Source organism: Triturus cristatus, chromosome 1_2 (assembly GCF_964204655.1).
Source record: "Triturus cristatus chromosome 1_2, aTriCri1.1, whole genome shotgun sequence".
Lineage (NCBI taxonomy): Eukaryota > Metazoa > Chordata > Amphibia > Caudata > Salamandridae > Triturus > Triturus cristatus.
In genome coordinates this window covers 837032828-837038929 of record NC_140580.1, presented here as the reverse complement: position 1 = coordinate 837038929, position 6102 = coordinate 837032828, and positions in this window count along the sequence as shown.

Below are 6102 nucleotides of genomic sequence, written 5' to 3'. Positions count from 1 at the left end.
AATTCCTAACTTGTTGGACAGTACTAAAAAAAGCGAAATAAAATTATCATTTTTTTTTTTTACACGTAGTCTTGAAAACCACGTTTTTGACATTTCTAAGTGCTATAAAAAATAACAGATGTTACTATTGTCTAATTTGTGCCACTACATTTGAACCACTTTTGAAGGATGACAGGCTGAGTCTATTTAAACAGAAAATGAACAAAATAAAGTATGCATTCTGACATCAAGTAAACGCCAGAACATTCTAGATATCATTCTGCGTAAGTCACATACTCTCTCTGTGTTTGCAGATGGGTTTAAGTGCTTGGTTGTAATTGTCAACATTGTGGCTTCTGCTGTTATACGTATGTAACTTGCAGGACACTGGCTCAAATCTCAGCAATGGTATTTCACAATTTCACTCTTCTATGATCAATAACATAGGTATCACTAAGTCAACAATTAGGAACCTGTGCCATTTATAGTAGCACAAAATAGCTACATACAGTAAACTAAGCACCACATGAACGCAAATTAAATATTTGTATAAAGAAAAACAAGAAAGGTATTCATGGAAGTTAAATTTACAATGGTTCAGATTATAACATAGAAAAACAAATCTGAAACGTACCGAAACACATCAGTAAAAGGGCATTTTAAAAGGGAGATATATAATAACATCATACAAATATCTCAACTATTCCTGTGCAATCTGTAGTTTCATGTTTTGTAATATTGGTGTTCATTCAGATTTAGTTAAGGGCTTTGTAAAGCACTGTTATGCTGGTACCTTTCAGATATATTTTCTTAAGCATTGTATTCTACACCCATCATGCACTTAACTCCTGATGCATTGGGTGAATAAACAGTGATTAAGTGGAGCTAGACGGCACAAAGTCAGGAGTTAACATTCCATGTCTGCTGAGTCGAGGGCATGTGCATGCAATATTTCTGGTCAGTTCACTTGGCACTTGTTAAGTTGAATCGTGTTAATTTGATGTTGTGTGGATATCGTTTGCATGTGCATTTGTTTCTGTGAATGTACATCCATTGGTCTAAACATACATTCTTTGTTGGGATTGTACAATCATAGGTTCAGATTTACGTTGTTGTTTGAAATGCACCTTTGTTAGAATGAATTTACACTTGTTGATCCAACTGTGTGTTCGTTAGAGCGATTGTACATTTGTTAAGCTTTATTTTCATTTATTCCAGACCTTCAATGAAGTGGACTTTTTACCAGTTTCTTCAAGGAAGGCCATTTGATTTTGTCCGGATGGTCAAGGTAGAACTTGGCAATGTTCCACTGTGGTATTTTCCCAGTGATCTGCAGATTAGCAGGGCTGCTTTTAGACAGTTAGTGCTGCATTGATGCAACTATCAAAACCTTGTGGCCTTGTTCTAGTGGTCATCTCCTCCAGTGTGAGACTGGTTTGATAATTTCTGCCAGAGATGATTTTAGCTTCTAGTCCAGCCCTGGGACAGTAACTGAAATTGCAGAACTTCCATTTTTAATGGGGCTGTAGAGTACTGGCCACATAATGTTTTTAAGACCCTCACTGATTTTTTTTTTCTTTTTTCTGTGAACACTCAGACTACACATAAGTCCTGAAAACATGTGTTTGAAATTCCTTGCTACGTGATGGCAGGTCTGGATTTGGTCACAAAAAGAGGTGGGGCAGCGTCCACAAAACCACAATTTCTCAACCCTTTCACCACAGAAGAAACAGTAACTTAAACAATGTAATGTGAAATGCAAACTATTAGGGGGGTGTAGCTAGCAGACATGAGTGTATGTTGGTATAAGAAAAAAAAATCCTTCTAAGGATAACTTCAACCAGCTGCATAGATGCATTTGGAAATCATTCAAAAGACTGTAAAAGAGATTCTGTTGGCTAGGAGCCAATGCATCTTTGCAAAATGGGACTATGTTGATTCAGTGATTTTCAGACTCAATAGTAATCAAATAATGTTGTTTTGTACTAGCTAAAGTTTATTGATCAAAGATTTAGGCAGGCCCGATTAAAATGAAATTTCTATAATCTAACCTACTTGAGCTAGCCACCTGAATAACAAAACTCTTGCCATCAATGAGGATCAATGGGGCGTTTTCCTCAACATTCCCAGGTTGAAAAAGTAGGTAGAGGCAGTTTACGTATGTGGGGAGTAAATGTTAAACCTGAATCATACATACTTCCAAGGTTTCTGGATTCTCTAGCACATGTATCAGCCAGAGGATGGGCGCCTCTAAGTAGCGGTCCTGATAGAGCGTGGAGGAGGTCCCATCCTGTGACGAGCATATCTGTCTTCTCGCAGTTCCATTTAAATATACTAACTGACATCAAGTCTGCCAGAGGTGTTAGACATGCTTGGAAGAAGAGGAGGCCTTGGCCAAAAAATCAATCTAGTAGCACCAAGATTTGTTTACAGTCTGCATATGGCTAACATAGAAGTTTGATCAAACCACCTGATCAGTGTCTCCAGTGAGGCTTTTTATGTACAAAATAAAATAGGGCTCAAAGAAGACCCTTCTGTTGCTTCAGACCACAGCGAAGTAAAGTCCAACTGAAAGGTCTCTATGAAGAAACCAGTGTAAGAATTAGTGATGAAAATGGACTTCAAAATCATCTTTCAGACTATGAAATCCTTGCTCAGTGTTCACCAAATGTAATACGTGTTGCCACACATGAATCCAAGAAGGCTACACCCTTTTCTTTATAACTTTATTCAAAGATTGTGAAGGTTTAGCAAAACATGGATTTGTATTTCCCCTTGGAAAGGATAACTTCATATTAACTACAGTGGTACTACTTCAATATTATACACTATGATATCTATATGTCTGTATGTATAGGAGATAAAAAATAGGCCACTTTCTATTTTGTTTCTCTGTATCAGTTTGCGAATTTGTGAAGTTTTGTCATTTGCATTTTGTTAATTTTCTTTGATCTGCAGGTTGCAAAGATTTAAAAAAATATATCAGGACCAAAAAGAGGGCCTGTGCAGCGCAGGTAGTGTTTCTGGCACTGCACAGGGTCAGAGGCATATGGTGTGCAAGCCATCTCTTTCAATTTTTGACTGGCAAACGCCGATAGCCACAGGACTTTTAGCATTTGGGAAAGGGCGCTCTGCATCTTGTTGGGTAGTGACTATTGTGTATCCCTTTGTCACTGATTCCTGAGTAACAGCAGAGTATAGTTTCCTGCAGCCTGGTGTGCAGTTAGATACTACATGAGCAAAGGTTTTAATTCACACACCACTAGTTCTATAATGACAATGTGGGGTTCTTGTGACATGACAATCAACCATGCGGCAGTCAGAATGCTCTGTAACTGTCACCAGAACTCGAGAACCTGGTATCTGGTATGGATTTGTTTATAATAAATTATTTAAAATAGGGAAATGTCTGTATAAAACACTACTACATTTAGCATAGTTATGCATACTATAATAATGTAAACCCTATCATTGATTGAAATCTGTAATTGACATGACAAGTATCATTTCGACAAGTTATTGAAAATAAATAACTCAGAGGCTTGGCGTAATTCCTGTGAATTATTTGTTTTGAAATTTCTGCTTGCGGGGACAAAATACTCATAATTAAAAGTTATCAAAACATTGATTTTCAACATGTATGGTTAGGTTTAGTGCCAGGACAACCCACGATTCACATCTAATGCACTGTGGTATTGGTGGGACATGTCTATGCCTAATGGGCACTAGCACAGGTAATAAATAACCTGTGAACAGACCTTGCTCAGTAATTGTCTGCAGCAGTGTCCTGTGGGGACTAGTCATGACCAGTAGCCATGCCCTGTGGAAAATATCACTATTTGCAGTACAAATTAGGCACTTGGCATAGGATAATGCCACTGATCCTCCACAAAGTTCCTAAGGTATATAGCTTTTTACATGTCACAATTAGTCAGGTGTCAATGTCTAAAACAGTAGATGTTATGAAACCCCCTCTTTTCCTTTTGCCTGCTCCCTTTTGCATCCTGATGCCAACCCAGGCTTCTTTATGGCCCTCCCAGATCCAGGATTCTGGAGCTGGGCCTGATTACAGGGCTTTCGTGGTTCCTTCGCAATTGATGTTGATTTAATACACTGGGGGATTGATATAGATTTTTTTTTCCCCAATGATGGGCTCTTGCCTTATTTCCCCTATTATGCAAACCAGGCTGCACTGCACTTTATTAAAATATGTCCTTCAAACCCCTGAAGCACAGGTGGAGTGCTGTAGCTCTCCCTCCCCATCCTAGTCCTGCCCCTTGATATGCCTCCGTAAAAAAAAATTGTTGTCCAGAGATTTTTTATTTTTGGATTTGTATTTTGTATCATTAGAGAATCAATTTAGCTTGAGTAGAGATTGCTAATCTGGATCAAATTTTTCTGGACAACATTTTTATAAATGACGGATGTGTTGCACTTATGATGTAATATTTCAGGAACCTTGAGACCTATATACTTCATTTTGGTGTCAAATCATAGGTTTGGGGGGTCAATTAGTCTTTTAGAGACAGAAAATAACTCCTCAGAGTAACCCTTCTGTTTTTTTCCAAAATGATGGCTCTACAATGATGTGTTTTAGCCATCATATTGGTTATTTATTTATTTATTAATTTTTTTATTAGATATGGAGAGTTAGGTTGACACAGCTCATAGCACACAACCCGGAGGCCGGCAGCTAGTCTCTAGTTTCAGCATTGCTATCAATATACAGCTTGCGTGCCTACAACCCAACGGGCCGGCAGCGATGCAACATAATCGCATTACAACTTCTGCTGTACCCGTTTATCATCTTAGTGCCATTACTTACATACATTCGTACTTAATTAACTTAATCCGAACTGCTAACATTCCCCCCCACCCACCCCCTCTGCCTTATTGTAATCGGCCATGATGTTTCTCAGTTGGTCATATAGTCTACTTGGCTGTTATGGTCCTATATGCTCACATGTTCCCATGTGCTCCAAGATGCGCCTGGTCTTGCTAAGGTTCTCCCCTTCCCGTCCACACCATATACTGTACATCACAGAAATCTGACTTTGAGCCTACTTTAGGGCGGGTCATTTATTTTAATATTGTTTTTGTTTCAGGTTTTCCGTTGATTCAAATTCTGAAACACGAGCAAAGCAAGTAGTAGCAGAGGATCTTTACCTCCTGACACATTGTTGCTAACTACAAAATCTGAGGACTTCTTCAACAAAGAAAAATGTATCATATGGCAAACTAATCTGAAAGAAAAGCTAGCATCAACTGCATCTTGACAGAAGAGAGTTTGAGATGCTGCAGCAATACGGCGAGACGAAGTTCACAACAGATTGAAACTGATGAGTGAAGAGGATCAAATGTTATATCATTGTAACAACAAGTGCTACAAGTCGTATACAATAGAAAAGGGTGTGGAAACAAATCGTCAAAAATTAGCAGAAACCAGTGAATCACAACAAGAATCCGAGCCTTCTGAAAAAGCGACGACAACCAAACCCAATGCCCATCCACTTAGAAGACCGATGGCTACCCCTCGTCCCCCTCCAACAACTGATCAGAAAGCAGAGGATCTTTAATGTGTTGTCTGTGGTTTAGCCAGAAAAAGGGCCAGAGGGATTGATGAAAGAATAAAGTACAGAGTATATGAGTCTCAAAGGGCAAACATGTTTTTATCTGCAGCTACTTTCTTCCAAGATTAAGTTTTCAGCCGAGTAGCTGATCTAAACAGTGAGGTGAATGTATTTGCTGCGGATTTGTATGACCACCCTAACTTTATGCCTACATACATTTGAAAATATCAATTTACAATGAGCTCACAGCAGTGACGTAGCCACCAGCCTTCAGTTAAGTTTGCACCCTTTGAAAAAGCAAATGAAGTTTTGAAGCCATTCTTGAGTATTGGCTAGGGGTTCGCACTTGGTGAGATCAGAGAGATAATGGTCAACATTTATGAAACTGTATTGATCCATAATACTGAAATTAGGATTTCTCTGGTGAGAATGTACAATGACCGAATTTTATTTTGTCTGTCTAGCAAAAAGAATGAGCCTCTAATGGTGTTTACAGCTGATTTGACTTCCGAAGTTCTTTATTTTTTTTTTTATTTATTTTTTTTTTTTAAAC